We start from the raw sequence: 14,973 nt of genomic DNA on the forward strand, positions 1-14,973 counted from the left end.
TAGTTCACTTTCGGGGTCGTGAGAGCATCAGTTGTCCTGATGGGGCAGAAACTTGCCCGGTGGTGCTAGGGTAAAAGCTCACCCTCCTGTTCGTGAGAGGTCAGCAACACCTTTGGCGCCTTTTTTCGAAGATGCAGTGAGCAGAAGCATAGCAGCACAGCAACTCAGGACGCCTGGATCGACAACGGTAAATCTGACTACCCGCAAACAAACAACATGTCGTTGTCAACAACATGCACGTATCCTCTGCCAGCAGCATTCAGTAACAGAGGTGACATTTACAGTATCAAGGAATTATTTATGTTATATTCTCTTTCACGTGAGCTGGGGGGGGGGAGAGACTGACGAGCTTTCGTGAACCACGCAAGACACTTGTATTAAGCTACAGACATTGGGCGCTCAAGCCAAGATGCAAATAGTTTCAGGAGACTGCTGGGGCTGGTGCTGTAGTCCTCATTACCCCTCCCTCCCTCGGATGAGCATGCCGTTTGAGTCTCTGGTTCCGTACGGTTGTCACGCACCGTGTGTATCCTGGGAGTTTTATTTTTCAAACGCTTTGGCTACTGTTCTTAACGAGCTCTGATAAAACGTTTGTCTCACATTACTACGCGATCAAGATCTATATCTTCCCGTAAGGTTCAATGCAGGACGCTACTTTTGATTGAATGAATCGCCACCAGATGTGAGCAGCTGGACACGTGAAGCAGGAAATGTTATTCTAAAAGGTCTCGGGGTTGTCTGTTTACCCTACGCCAGGATTCTGAGGTGGATCGCTGCTACTGTGACATGTTGAGAGTAAGGAGTAGGTAACACTGGGGAAGAGAGCATGCGCGCACGACTCCTCTAGGGAGGCTAATAATGTCGATTATCGTCCCCGCACGAACCTAATCCGAGTTATCATTTAATTTAGCGATACTCCTTCGTCAGCACTGTGCTCTCAACACGGAAGTGGGAACTATGGGATAGCTGAGGAACAGCTACCCACAGTGCACCGCTCCTGAAATCGATGGTAGCTTTGGACCATGGACGCAAACAATCGATTTCGTGATCCCACTGTGGATGCGCTAAACCGATTTTATTAGATCTGTTTTGTAATATCGGTTTAAGCTAATTCGAAATAATCATGCAGTGTAGACGTACCCTTAGGACCTACAGCAGAACCTCAGAGTTACAAACACCTTGGTAATGAAGGCTGTTCATAACTCTAAAATGTTCATAACTCTGAACAAGATGTTGTTCTTTCAAAGGTTGACAACTGAACATGGACTTAATACAGTTTTGAAATTTACTACGCAGAAGAAAAATGCCGCTTTTTACCATCTTAATTTAAATGAAACAAGCACAGAAACAGTTTCCTTACCTTGTCAAATCTTGTTTTTTAAACTTTCCCTTTTTTTTTTTAAGTAGTTTACGTTTAACACCATACTGTACATGCTTTTTTCATTATTATTTTTTGGTCTCTGCTGCTGCCTGATTGCGTACTTCCAGTTCCAAATGAGACGTGTGGTTGACTGGTCAGTTCATAACTCTGGTGTTCGTAACTATGAGGTTCTACCATAGAATTATACAATCAGAATAATTTTCACTTGCAATGAAAGCCAGGTAAAAATAGTAAGAAAATGTAGTGGTTTCTGATCATTTCTTGCATTTGTTCCTTATACAGTTTTTTTTTTTAAAAAAAAAAAAAGCTCTAGCATTAGAAGAATAAAATTTAGCAATCTCCAGAATGGTTAATCACTTTTAATATCTTTAGACAGCTTAGATATTAAACTTGAGGTAATCTACTGTACATCTCATTACTAGGGAAATTACCATGTCTTAGACCAGCATTCTAAAAAGCACTGTGTACACCAAGGCAGATCTGTATTAAAATATGATCTTTCCTGTCATAAAATATTGTAAGAAAATTCTATCTAGATTTCTCCACCATGTCCAGCTTCGTAGTATTTGAGTGCTTCTTTAATCATAGTAAAAATGTACAAAAATATTTGTTTTCACATTCAAAAAATAGGACCATTTGATTTAAACTATTAAATGAAATAATTTAGTAAGATTTTAAAAGGTATGGATACATGAAACATTTAATTATTCTGAAGACACAGTCTGAATCCCAGTGAAGTAAATGGGAGTTCTGCCTTTTTGTTCAATGGGAACAAGAGCAGGCATCAAGAGAACAGTGTAGTCCATATCGATGAAAGGGAAAGCAAACTTTATATACTTCATGCGGATGAGAAAGGAGTTTTCTTCACACACAATCTTCTATATTTGGCAAAACACAAAAGTTTTTTTAATCTTATCAATTGTTTTTCAGCTAAGCTGAATTCTTACAAATAACATGCAAGACTCACCAGATGACCACATAATTTGGTTAGCTCTTCGTTGCACAAACCTAGAAGTCATTATGTAATCTCAAGTGTCAGAGTTTGTTTCATGAGCAGACCCTCCATTGCCTTCTGCTTTTAGGATATTATTACATGGGCCAGAGCTTTAATTCCTAGTCACACAACACAGGCTCTTCTAGCTTTGAATAATAAAATCAGCCCTTTGTTTTAAAGTATCTAATAGAAAGTCTTTTATGACTATGAGATTTAAACAATAGTTTCTTCTCTTCAGAGAAAATAAACTTAAAAGTAGATGCCTTACATGAGGAAGCAAACAGCTTAGCTCCATGTTCTTGGAGAAATTAAACTAAGTTAGTTCCTTACTTCAGAGAGTATATAGTTCTTCTTGGATCCTAGCTGTAGAAACCAAGTCCTTATCATGTTCATAGCTGAGAAGTTATTTGTTTCCTCATTAGATGATGTGGTCTAACTGTGTGTATCCCTCTTCCTTAACAAGTTCCATCCGGATGGCTTGGCAACTTCAGGCAGTTTTTTTCAGGATAGGGCTGATTCTCTTACTTGTGCCTCATGCAGGCTTTCAGGTCCTTCTTTGCCAGGTTGAGCATGTAGTAGATACAAACCCTCACATAAGAGTTTGATATAATAATAGGTTTTTCCATTTTTCTAATATATGTAAAACAATGAGCAATGAACAATGTGGATTTATAAAGAAACCTCACAAACACATTATTATGACAGACTTACACAGATACCCCAGAAAGCAGAAACTATAGTACATATGGATTTTAGTAAAGGTAATCTAAAGCACCTTGGATATGAGCATGTGCATGTGGAAGGAAAAAACTGGCTGAAGAACTAAACAAAGACTATGATAAATGGCAACATATTAAGCTGGGTGAAATTCCTAGTAAGGTGCTGCCAAAGACCTCTATTAGGTCCATTCATTAATTATCCAAAACTAAGAGTAAACAGCACAGTAATGAATTCTTCAAAAAATATTAAATTGGGAGGAGTTGTGAATACCAATGAAGACAACAAAATAAGTCAAAGGGACAAACTGTAGAGAAAGAAGAAACATGGGCAGAAGGAAAAATGAGATCCAATCCAATAAAATGCTAATACATCTGGGGAAAAATAACCTGACACATACAACTAAATCTCTACATCATTCCCAATCCCTTATACCACTGCTCTAAGAAGATAACTGAAGTTTTATCTGCCATGTGATGCCCCATGCAATTAAGAGTCCATAGCTGTTTTCAAATAGTTAGGCCTTGTCTACACTATGGGGGGAGATCAATCTAAGTTATGCAACTTCAGCTACCTGAATAACATAGCTGAAGTTGATGTACTTAGATCTACTTACCACGGGGTCCACACTACACTATGTCGACTGGAGACACTCTCCCATCGACTCCCCTTGCGCTTCTTCTTCAGGTGGAGTACAGGAATCAATGGGAGAGAGATCTGTGGTCGATTTGTGGGTCTCTACTAGACTCACTAAATTGATTGCCGATGTATCGCTGCTGCACCTTGATCCTTAGTAGCCCATTTAGGGCCCAATCCTACTCCCACTTAACTCAGTGACAAAACTCACATTTATTTCAGTAATGGAGGATTGGACTCTAAGGGCATAGCAAAGATTCAAAAACATACTCCAGCTTACTCACACTAATGATTGAGGGACATCAGAATAATGATTCCAAACATATTTAACAATTTAAAATAAAAAATGTCAAAAACAAAAGCTTAATAAATAATTTCATTTCTGAAATACTCTGAAATGAATTTTGATTTTAATAGTTTAAATGATATTAAAAGGATATGTGCATTTTAATGTCTCTCTTCCTTTTTAGTTCATTTTTTCTCTCCATTCAAGGTTCCCAGAGAACCTTCTTAAAGACTATGTTTATTAGGCTACTTTAACAGCTTTATTAATCCACTAATATTTTTGTTTCTGAGAAGAGTGTGTGATCATTCAAAAGACTTTTTGACAGATAGTTCTTAGGAATGAGAAAAAAAGATAACTAATTAATCAGCACTACTTTAGCTGGAGTTGAAGAAGCAAGAAAAAATATAGGAACAACTGGGAAGAAAGATAAGATTAAATTTCACCATCTCATAGTATATATAAACATGCCAGAAAAGGTGAAAGTAAAAAAGAATGCATTACCCATTACAAGGTGTATACAAGGCCTAGTAAATTTATCATATCAACTATATTATAAAAGAGATTAAATCAACATACTTGGATCTAAAAATGTCAAAAGAGTGTTAATCCACATTTAGCAGTCATGTAATAGCTGGGATTATTTTAGAAAAAAATTAAGAATCAGAAAATAATTAAGGCAGAGCCATTGCAAAAATGAGTACATCTCCAATCAGACATGTAGCTTATATATTAGGATCTATTTCTTGCCATGTCTTAACCTCAATAAATCTAGACATTTAGAACTAAGGGCTTATTATTCTTAAATTGGCTAAAACTCTAATATTCAAACACAATTTACTTGGGTTACTCTGCAGGGAAACAGAGTTACCTGTACCATTCATATTTTCAACAGTTAGAACATGTAGACCTATAAACACAGAATACCACAGTATAAAATGCAAATCCTATTTTACATGTAGTGAAATAAGTATTTAAAGCACAAGATTCCTTACTTTGTTGCCTGGATGGTTATTGACAGATAGTACTGGGAATGACTCTTGTGCCAATTGAACATTTTAATGAAAATAAAAACAAAACAAAAAAATTTTTCACAAAAGCCATTAGACACATCCTGGTTTACAATTGCTACTTGATCAAAAAGAAAATGAGAAATAAACTTCATTTTGGCTGTCACCTATGTAAGATGTTGTGTGATTGTAGGTGGGTAGTTAAGCAACAATTGTGGTGGATGGGTGCAAATTGTTATTTGTGATGGTGTACTATACTTTTAGCAGGGGTTTTGTGACGCACAATGTTAGTTGTAGCAAGGAGTGCAGTTTAGTAACTGTGATGTTGTCGTAGGATTGCTGCAATAATAAATAATAATAATAAAACCTAGCTACTTCTTATATAGGGCCTTTCATCCGTACAACTCAAAGCAAAGAAGGTCAGTATCTTTAGGTTGGGGGTGGTGTTGGTGGTGAGGAAAACGTAGGGGGTGCTGTGAGCGTTGTAGTTGTCATGTAGTTGTAGTGTTGTAGTTGTGTGAGGGCCTATAGTTGTGGGAGGCTGTTGTGATTGAATGGAGTGGGGAGGTGGAGTTGTGGGAATGGTGGCTCTGAGGAGCAGCGATTTTTCAGTTAGACAGGAGTAGCGTGAGAGAGCTGATGGGAGGTGTCAAGACAGTGTAGAGGATTTAGTTGTATGAAGGTTAAGTGTTCCTTAATGGCTATGATGGGTGTCTGTTTTGAGACCAGCTCTGTTCAATATCTTCATCAACGACTTAGATGTTGGCATAGAAAGTACGCTTATAAGTTTGCAGATGATATCAAACTCGGAGGGATTGCAACTGCTTTGGAGGACACGGTCAAAATTCAAAATGATCTGGACAAATTGGAGAAATGGTCTGAGGTAAACTGGATGAAGTTCAATAAAGACAAATGCAAAGTGCTCCACTTAGGAAGGAACAATCATCAGTTTCACACATACAGAATGGTAAGAGACTGTTTCTAGGAAGAATATGCAGAAAGAGATCTAGAGGATCATAGTGGACCACAAGCTGAATATGAAGTCAACAGTGTTTGATACTGTTGCAAAAAAAAGCAAAAGTGATTCTGGGATGCGTTAACAGGTGTGTTTGTAAACAAGACACGAGACGTCATTCTTCCGCTCTACTCTGCGCGTGGTTAGGCCTCAGCTGGAGTACTGTGTCCAGTTCTGGGCACCGCATTTCAAGAAAGATGTGGAGAAAATTGGAGAGGGTCCAGAGAAGAGCAACAAAAAATGATTAAAGGTCTGAGAACATGGCCTATGAAGGAAGGCTGAAAGAATTGGGTCTATTTAGTTTGGAAAAGAGAAGACTTGAGAGGGGACATGATACCCAGTTTTCAGTATCTGAAAGGTGTCATCAGGAGGAGGGAGAAAACTTGTTCACCTTAGCCTCTAATGATAGAACAAGAAGCAATGGCTTAAACTGCTCAGCAAGGGAGATTTAGGTTGGACATTAAGAAAAAGTTCCTAAACTGTCAGGGTAGTTAAACACCTGGAATAATTGCCTAGGGATATTGTCTAGATCTCCATCTCTGGAGATATTTAAGAGTTTAGGTAGTAGATAAATGTCTAATCAGGGCATGGTCATAGACTGTATTTGGTCCTGCCAGGGGGGCAGGGGACTGGACTCGATGACCTCTTTGAGGTCACCTTCCAGTCCTAGAGGTTCTATGAATTCATAGTTGTGTAGTGAGAGAGGGAGCTGTGATAGGTGTTGTCTGGTGCTTAGAAGCTGTGCGGGATGTTAGTTATGGTTTGGGGACAGAGGCCTCGCGATAGGTGTTAGTTGCTCGTGGGGTTGTAGCTGTGCTGAGGTAAAGAGGGCTTGTAAGGGTCGTAATACTGTGTGGGGGTAAGTGTTGAGGAAAGGGCTTGTGGACAGGTGTAGCCGTGGGGCACTATAACTGTGCTAAGGACGAAATAAACGAGGGTGGGGTGTAGGCTGTGCTGAAGGGAAAGGGGCTGTTGACAGGTGTTTGCGGTGGGGACTGTAACTGTGTGCTAGAGAAGGGAAGTGTAAGCTGTGCTGAGGGAAAAGGACGGGTTACTAACCTTTGTAAACTGTTGTTCTTTGAGATGTGTTGCCTCCATATCCATTCCCAGTAGGTGTGCGCCCCGCGCCAACCGTGCAACGTTGCGTCGGAGACTTTTACCCTTCATAGCAAACAATCGGTGGGCGGCAGGGCGCCCCCTGGTAGTTGGCGTCACTATGGCCCTGATATATACCCCTTACCGGCCGATCGCTCTCCGTTCCTTCTTGCCGGCTACTCCCAACAGGGGGAAGGGGGCGGTGTCTTCCTAGTTCCTATTCTCTTTATGCAGATGGATGTTTTGCTCATCATATGTAAGCTATAGAGAATATTGGGTCTAACGTGAGGCGGTGGGGTCGGAGTGAGACGTTGCGGAAAGTAAGACCGCTGAGCCGAAGGCGGCATCGTCTCTAGATTGCTCAACCAGCGCGTAGTGCGATGTAAAAGGTATGCATGGACGACCAGGTAGCCGCCCGGCATATGTCCTGGATGGGGACCTGGGCCAGGAAAGCGGCAGCACACGAGGCTTGAGCCCGAGTAGAATGGGCGGTGAGCCGGCCAATGGGACGTGAGCTAAGTCATAGCACGTCCGGATACAGGACGTCACCCATGATGAAATCCGCTGGGGAAGTTACAGGGAGACCTTTCATACGCTCCGCCACTGCTATGAATAACTGGGGCGAGTGTCTGAAGGCTTTAGTCCTGCTGATGTAGAATGCAAGAAGCCCGGCGGACATCCAGGGTGTGTAGCTGCTGTCCCGGCGGGATGCACGGCTTCGGGAACAGAAAAATGTCACCCACCTTCGGAAGAAATGGGTGTGGTCGTAGCTGGTGAAGATGCAGGGAGCTCTGGTACGCTCCGCGTCTTCTGCGGGAGATAATGAGCTGGGGCGAGTGTCTGAAGGCTTTAGTCCTGCTGATGTAGAATGCGAAGAGCCCGGGGACATCCAGGGTGTGTAGCTGCTGGTCCCGGGGATGCGGCGGCTTCGGAAGAAGACCGGTAGAAAAAATGTCTTGGTTTAATATGAAAGGCAGAGACACCTTCGGAAGGAAGGCTGGGTGTGGTCGTAGCTGCACCTTATCTTTGTGAAAGATGGTGTAAGGTGGGTCTACTACCAACGCACGGAGCTCAGATACCCGTCTGGCCGAGGTGATAGCTACCAGGAAGGCCGTCTTCCATGACAGGTAGAGTAATGAGCAGGTGGCTAACGGCTCAAAAGGGGGGGCCATGAGTCTAGACAGCACCAGGTTGAGATCCCACGTAGGGGAAGGAGGCTTAACCGGAGGGTAGAGTCTCTCCAATCCCTTAAGGAATCTGGAAACTATTGGTGAGAAAAGGTGGAAGTGCCGGACTCTCCAGGATGGAAGGTGGAGATTGCGGCCAGATGGACCCTAATTGGAAGAGAGGGCTAGGCCTTGGCCCTTGAGATACAACAAATAGTCCAGGACAACAGAGACTGGAACGGCGTTAGGAACCAGGGAACGCTGCGTACACCAGTAAGAGAACGCTTCCACTTAGCGAGATAAGTCGCCCGTAGAGGGTTTCCTACTACCCAAAAGGACCTGCTGAACCTGGCTGGAGCACTGGCGCTCAGACTCGTTTAACCAGACAGAAGCCACGCCGTCAGGTGCAGGGACGGAAGGTCTGGGTGCTGAAGCCTGCCGAAGTCCTGCGTTATAAGGTCCGGGTAGAGGGGCAGTGGTATCGGAGTCGCTAGGGACAGGTCGAGCAGCATGGAGTACCAATGCTGCCTCGGCCATGCCGGAGCGATCAGGATCAGCTTGGCCTTGTCCCTGCGTAGCTTGAGCAGGACCCTGTGGACTAAGGGAAAGGGTGGAAAGGCATAAAGGAGACACCCTTTCCAGGGAATGAGGAAAGCGTCCGAGAGAGAGCCCGGGGAGCGACCCTGCAGGGAGCAGAACACTGACACTTCCTGTTCTCCTTGGAGGCGAATAGGTCTATCTGGGGAAAGCCCCACTTCCGGAAAACAGAAAGCAGGATGTCCGGACGGATGGACCATTCGTGTGTCAGGAACGACGGCTCAGGCGGTCCGCTAGAGTGTTCCGGACCCCGGGAGGAAGGAGGCTATCAAGTCTATTGACTGGGCTATACAAAAGTCCCACAGTTGCATTGCCTCTTGGCAAAGAGGAGAAGATCGTGTCCCTCCTTGTTTGTTTATGTAATACATGGCCGTTGTGTTGTCCGTGAAAATGGCAACACAACGGCCCTGTAGCTGTTGCGAAAGCCTGGCACGCCAACCGGACCGCCCTGAGTTCGCGGACATTGATGTGGAGCTGGAGTTCCGGCAAGGACCAAAGACCTTGGGTACGCAGATGGCCCAGGTGTGCGCCCCCACCCCAGAGAGGAAGCGTCCGTTGTTAGGGACAGCGAGGGTTGAGGTGGATGGAACGGTCGACCGGCACACACCAGGGCGGGGTCCAACCACCAGTTGAGGGATCCAGCACGTGCGACGGTATTGTGATTATCATGTCCAGGGCATCCCTGCGTGGCCGATAGACCGAGGCGAGCCAGACTTGCAGAGGGCGCATGCGTAGTCTCGCGTGCTTTGTCACGAAAGTGCACGCAGCCATGTGACCGAGGAGAGCAGGAGGGCGGTGCGGACAGAGGTTGTGGGGAAGGCTTGGAGCCCCTGAACGAGAGAAACTATAGATCGGAACCTCTGAGGAGGCAAGCTGGCTGTTGCTCGATTGGAGTCCAGCAGCGCCCTATGAATTCTATTTTCTGCGTAGGAAGCAGGATGGATTTGTCTAGATTGATGATTAAACCTAGACGGGAGAACAGATCTTTGATGAAGTCTACATGCCGGTCACCTGAGCCTCGGAAGCCCTCGAATCAGCCAGTCGTCGAGGTATGGGAAGACATGAATGCGACGACGACGGAGGTAGGCGGCGACTACCGCCATACACTTCGTAAAAACTCGAGGGGCCGAGGAGAGGCCGAAGGGAAGAACCGCAAACTGGTAGTGATGACGATTCACCACGAAGCGAAGAAACCTCCTGTGCGGTGGGTAAATCGCGATATGAAAATATGCGTCCCTCATGTCGAGAGCAGCGTACCAATCTCCGGGATCGAGGAAGGAATGATGTTTCCCAGGCACACCATGCGGAACTTGAGCTTCTTGATGTACTTGTTCAGAGCTCGCAGGTCCAGGATGGGCCGGAGACCGCCTTCGCCTTGGGATTAGGAAGTATCTGGAATAGAACCCTCTGCCTCTTAAGTCCTCTGGAACCTCCTCTATGGCTCCCAACGCGAGGAGCTTCGAAACTTCCTGTAGGAGGAGTTGCTCGTGAGAGGGGTCCCTGAAGAGGGACGAGGAGGGAGGGTGGGAAGGCGGGGTCGAAATAAACTGAAGACGGTAGCCACATTCCACCGTGCTGAGGACCCAGCGGTCTGATGTTAGCTGGGACCAGGCAGGGAAGAAAGCAGCGAGGCGGTTGGAAAACTGAGCGGATCCTGGAGGAAATTGGTACGGTGCTCTCGAGCGCACCTTCAAAAGTTAGGTTTCGGTCCCGCCGGTGGTTTGGTGGGACCGAGTTGTTACCCCCTTGAGGGCCAGACTGGCGTCTACGAGAGGTCCGGGCTCTCCTCCTGGAGAAGTCCTGTCTCGGTCGAGGTGGGGGGTAGAACCGTCGGGGCTGGGAACGGAAGGACCGTCTCTGAGTCTGCGGCGTGTGCATTCCCAGCAACGCATAATCACGCGATTGTCTTTCAGACTCTGGAGGCGAGGGTCTGTCTTCTGGAGAAAAGAGACCCTGACAGTCAAAGGGTAGGTCCTGTATTGTGTACTGCAGCTCCGGTGGTAGACCGGACGCTTGCAGCCACGAAAATACGCCTCATAGCGACCCCTGATGCAAGAGTTCTAGCCGCCGAGTCCGCGGCGTCCAACGAGGCCTGAAGGGAGGTCCTCGCAACCTTTTTCCCTCCTGCAGGAGAGCTGAGAACTCTTGGCGGGAGTCCTGTGGGACAAGCTCAGCAAATTTTCCCACTGCCTCCCAAGTGTTGAAATTATAACGGCTCAGGAGGGCCTGTTGATTCGCGACTCTGAGCTGGAGGCCTCCAGCAGAGTAGATTTCCTGCCCAGCAGGTCCATACGCCTGGCCTCTCTGGATTTGGGCGCAGGGGCTTGCTGGCCATGCGCTCTCGCTCGTTTACGGATTGGACTACCAACGAGCAAGGCGGAGGGTGGACATAAGGTATTCATACCCTTTGACGGGACCATATATTTTCGCTCAACCCCTTTTGCTGTAGGAGGCACCGAAGCCGGGGTCTGCCAGATTGTATCGGCTCGTGCCTGGATGGAACGAATGAAGGGGAGCGCCACCTTGTTGGGGTCTCCGCTGAGAGGATACTGACCACTGGGTCATCCACCTCAGGGACTTCCTCTACAGGTAAGTTTATGTTCAAGGCCACCCGGCGTAGGAGGTCCTGGTGAGACCTGAGGTCGATAGGCGGCGGCCCTGACGTTGCCGTTCCCGCCACAAGCCTCGTCCGGGGAAGAAGAGGACGAGACTCCAGGGACCAAAGGGTCTTGGAGAGACTCTTGGTCCTGTGGGGCATCCATGGCTTGCTCCTTGTTGGTCCGTGTCCTGGGCGGGAGGTTGCTCCATGCTCGCTGGAGGGGGTCTGCTCGCCGTGGACTCCGGTGCTCTATGGTCGGAGGAACGGAGTGGTGGCGGAGATGGTGGCTACCTTGGCTCTGGTGGTAAGCCCACGGAGTCCAAAAGGGCCACTGATGAGGACCTTGATTGTCCGACTCTCCATAAGATGCCGTGTCGGCATGAGAGGAGATGGACGGCTGGCGGATGGCCACGGCGGGGCCGAGAGCGTGTGAGGAAACGTCTCTGCGGGCAGTAGAATAGTCTCTGCGCGGTGCCGGGAGAGCGGTACTGGGAGTCCCGCCGGTGCCGTGAAGGCGACCGGGACCTACCGACCAGCCCGGTGCCGGAGGCGAGGTCGACGCGGTGCCGAGAGCCGCCGTGCCGAGATCGGCTGCGTGACGTACGGTGCCGGGAGCGGTGCCGAGATCTGGAGCGGTGCCGGTAATGCCTGGACGGCGACCGGGACCGTGAGCGGTACCGCGAGTACGACGGTACCGTGATGGGGAACGTACCGGGACTGCGAGCGGCCGCGGGATCGAGAGCGATGACGAGACCTAGTGAATGTCTGCGGGACCTGGACCGGACCTGGAACGACGGAGTCCCACGGTGCCGGTGAAGAAGGTCGCGCACGAGAGCCGGCTTGCCAATAGATTGTGGGACCCGCACCAGCGGTGCTGGGGGTCGAGGCACCTCGGGCTCCGTCATCGCGATGAGGTCTCGTGCAGCTGAGAACGTCTCCGGGGTGGAAGGCACAATGAGCTCAAGTGCGGCACGCGCCGGGGAGCCAATAGGCACCGGACTCGACTGCCCTTCCGAGGCCGGAATCAACGGTGCAACAGAGCTCAAGGCCGCGGCAGGTGGAGTTGGTGCCGGGCGGTCTGGTTTGGTTAAGCGCTCTGACTGCGGCGTGGGAATAGCAGCCGCAGGAGGCTTATGCTTCTTACTCCACGGAGAGAGCGAGCGGTGCCGACCAGAAGCTGGTGCCGGAGACTGGTGAGATGTCTTCTCCGAGGGCGTGTGGTGCGGTGCCGAGGAGGCGCTTGTTCCCGGTGCCGCGGACGGTGCCGAGGGCGGTGGAGTGAGCGCTGCCTCCATCAGCAACTGCTTCAGGCGAACGTCCCGCTCTTTCTTGGTTCGGGGCTTGAACGCCTTACAAATCTTGCACTTGTCCGTCAGGTGAGACTCGTCCAAACACTTGAGACAGGAATCGTGCGGGTCGCCTGTGGGCATCGGCCGATGGCAGATCGCGCACGGTTTGAAGCCCGGTGATCCGGGCATGAGCCCGGTACCGGGGTAGGGGACGGGCTAACCCCCGATCCCTTCTAACTATCTACAAAGAAAAAAAGTATACTAAGTGAAACTAACTACTAACAGAGTTTACTATACACAGAATTTACAGAAAAATTGAGAGAATCGCTAGGGATGTGGAGAAACAGTTAAACTGCGCTCCACAGTTCCAACGACCGACACGGGCAGTAAGAAGGAACCGAGGAGCGGTCGGGCCGGAAGGGGTATATATCAGGCGCCATAGCGACGCCACTCCAGGGGGCGCCCTTCCGGCCCACCGAGTGTTGCTAGGGTAAAAGTCTCCGACGAACGTGCACGCGGCGCGCGCACACCTACTGGAATGGATATGAGCAAGCACTCAAAGAGGAAGGGGCTGTTACAGGTGTAGTAGTCAGGGCTGTAACTTTGTTAGGGGAGAAGGTGGGTGTGGCTGTGACACGTGTAGTGTGGGGGCTGTAACTGTGCTAGAGGAGGGAGTGTAGCTGTGCTGAGGGAAAGGGGCTGTGACAGGTGTCAGTGGGGACTGTAACTGTGCTAGAGGAGGGAGTATAGCTGTGCTGAGGGAAAGGGGCTGTTACAGGTGTAGTAGTCGGGGCTGTAACTTTGTTAGGGGAGAGGGTGGGGTGTGGCTGTGACACGTGTAGTGGGGGGGCTGTAACTGTGCTAGAGGAGGGGGTATAGCTGTGCTGAGGGAAAGGGGCTGTAATTGCGTTGAGGGGGAGGGCGGTGAGGTGCAGTGCTCGGGGCTGTGGGTGTACCTGTGCTGGGGACGTTCTTCTGAGATAGTGGTGCGTTGCGAGGCTGTTGGTGGAAGCTAGGCAGGTGTTTGTGTCTGACTCACTCGTAACAGCTCCGGGGCCGCCCGCGCCTGCCTCTGCTGCAGCGCGGGCGGGCGGCTTTCATTTTTGCGGTTCCTCTGTGCTCGGTTCTTCCTCGGCCTCGTCCCCCCCTTTAGCCATAGCCTCCTGCTCCCACAGCCTGCCGCGGAGCAGCTGTACCCAGCTCTCTACTCGGCCAGCCCAAGAGCAAAGCACGAGAAGAGGAAAAAGTCCTAGGCCGCTCTGTCTCCAGCTTTGGCTGGGGGCGGCTCCGGGGCCCGCCCGCTCCTCTTTGGGTGTGGGAAGGGGGCGTGGGGCGTCTCTCATTCGTCAGTGGCCTGACGAGAAACGGAAGGAGGAAGCGTCAGGCAAAGCTCTAGTTGGTAAAGTATCGTACTGGTGCTGTGTGTTTTCAGCAGCAGCGATGGCCGAGTGGTTAAGGCGTTGGACTTGAAATCCAATGGGGTCTCCCCGCGCAGGTTCGAACCCTGCTCGCTGCGGAACGCAAAGGGTCAAAATTTTGTTTTCATTTAAAACCCTTTCCCGTAGTTGAATAGGATTTTGTATCAACAGGTAAGTGGATGATCGCTACTCAGATTTTTGCACTGCCCCAACTCCTCCACCCTCCTGCTGCCCTCAGTTAAGGGGTTTACAACTATTCAAATTAAGTAAACAATGGAAGGAAGCTGAAATGCTGCTGAAATGCTGCCCCATCAAGCCGGGTGCTAAGTATGAGCTGGTCACTACTTGGCTACCTGGATGACCATGGATCTAAATCCGGGGTGGGCACACTTTTTAGCCTGAGGCCGAGGGCCACATCTGGTGGGGAAATTGCATGCAGGACCATGAATGTAGGGCTGGGACAGCGGGTTGGTGTACAGGAGCCATGCAGCAGGGGCTCAGTGCAGGGGGTTCGGCTGCAGGAGGGATGCAAGGTGTGGCAGAAGGCTCAAGACAGGGGGTTGGGGGCTCAGGGCAGGGGACTGGGGTGCAGGAGGGATGTGTGGAGTGTGGTGGGGGTTGGGGTGCGGCTGGGGTTTGGGGTGCAGGAGGGGCATGAGATGCGGGAGGGGGCTCAGGGCAGGAGATTGGGATGCAGGAGGGGTGCAGCAGGAAGCTGAAGGCAGGGGGTTAAGGGTCTCAGGGCAAGGGATTAGGGTGCAGGAGGGGTGTGT

At 49.0% G+C, this 14,973-nt stretch overlaps 1 non-coding gene across 1 annotated transcript; it reads left to right on the forward strand.

Moving 5' to 3' along the window:
* Positions 1-14,216: 14,216 nt before the first annotated feature.
* TRNAS-UGA (transfer RNA serine (anticodon UGA)) lies at positions 14,217-14,298 on the forward strand. The gene has a single exon. It is a non-coding gene; the product is annotated as a tRNA-Ser (tRNA).
* The last annotated feature ends 675 nt before the right edge of the window (positions 14,299-14,973 follow it).

This window comes from Chelonoidis abingdonii, chromosome 15, assembly GCF_003597395.2.
Source record: "Chelonoidis abingdonii isolate Lonesome George chromosome 15, CheloAbing_2.0, whole genome shotgun sequence".
Taxonomy (NCBI): domain Eukaryota; kingdom Metazoa; phylum Chordata; order Testudines; family Testudinidae; genus Chelonoidis; species Chelonoidis abingdonii.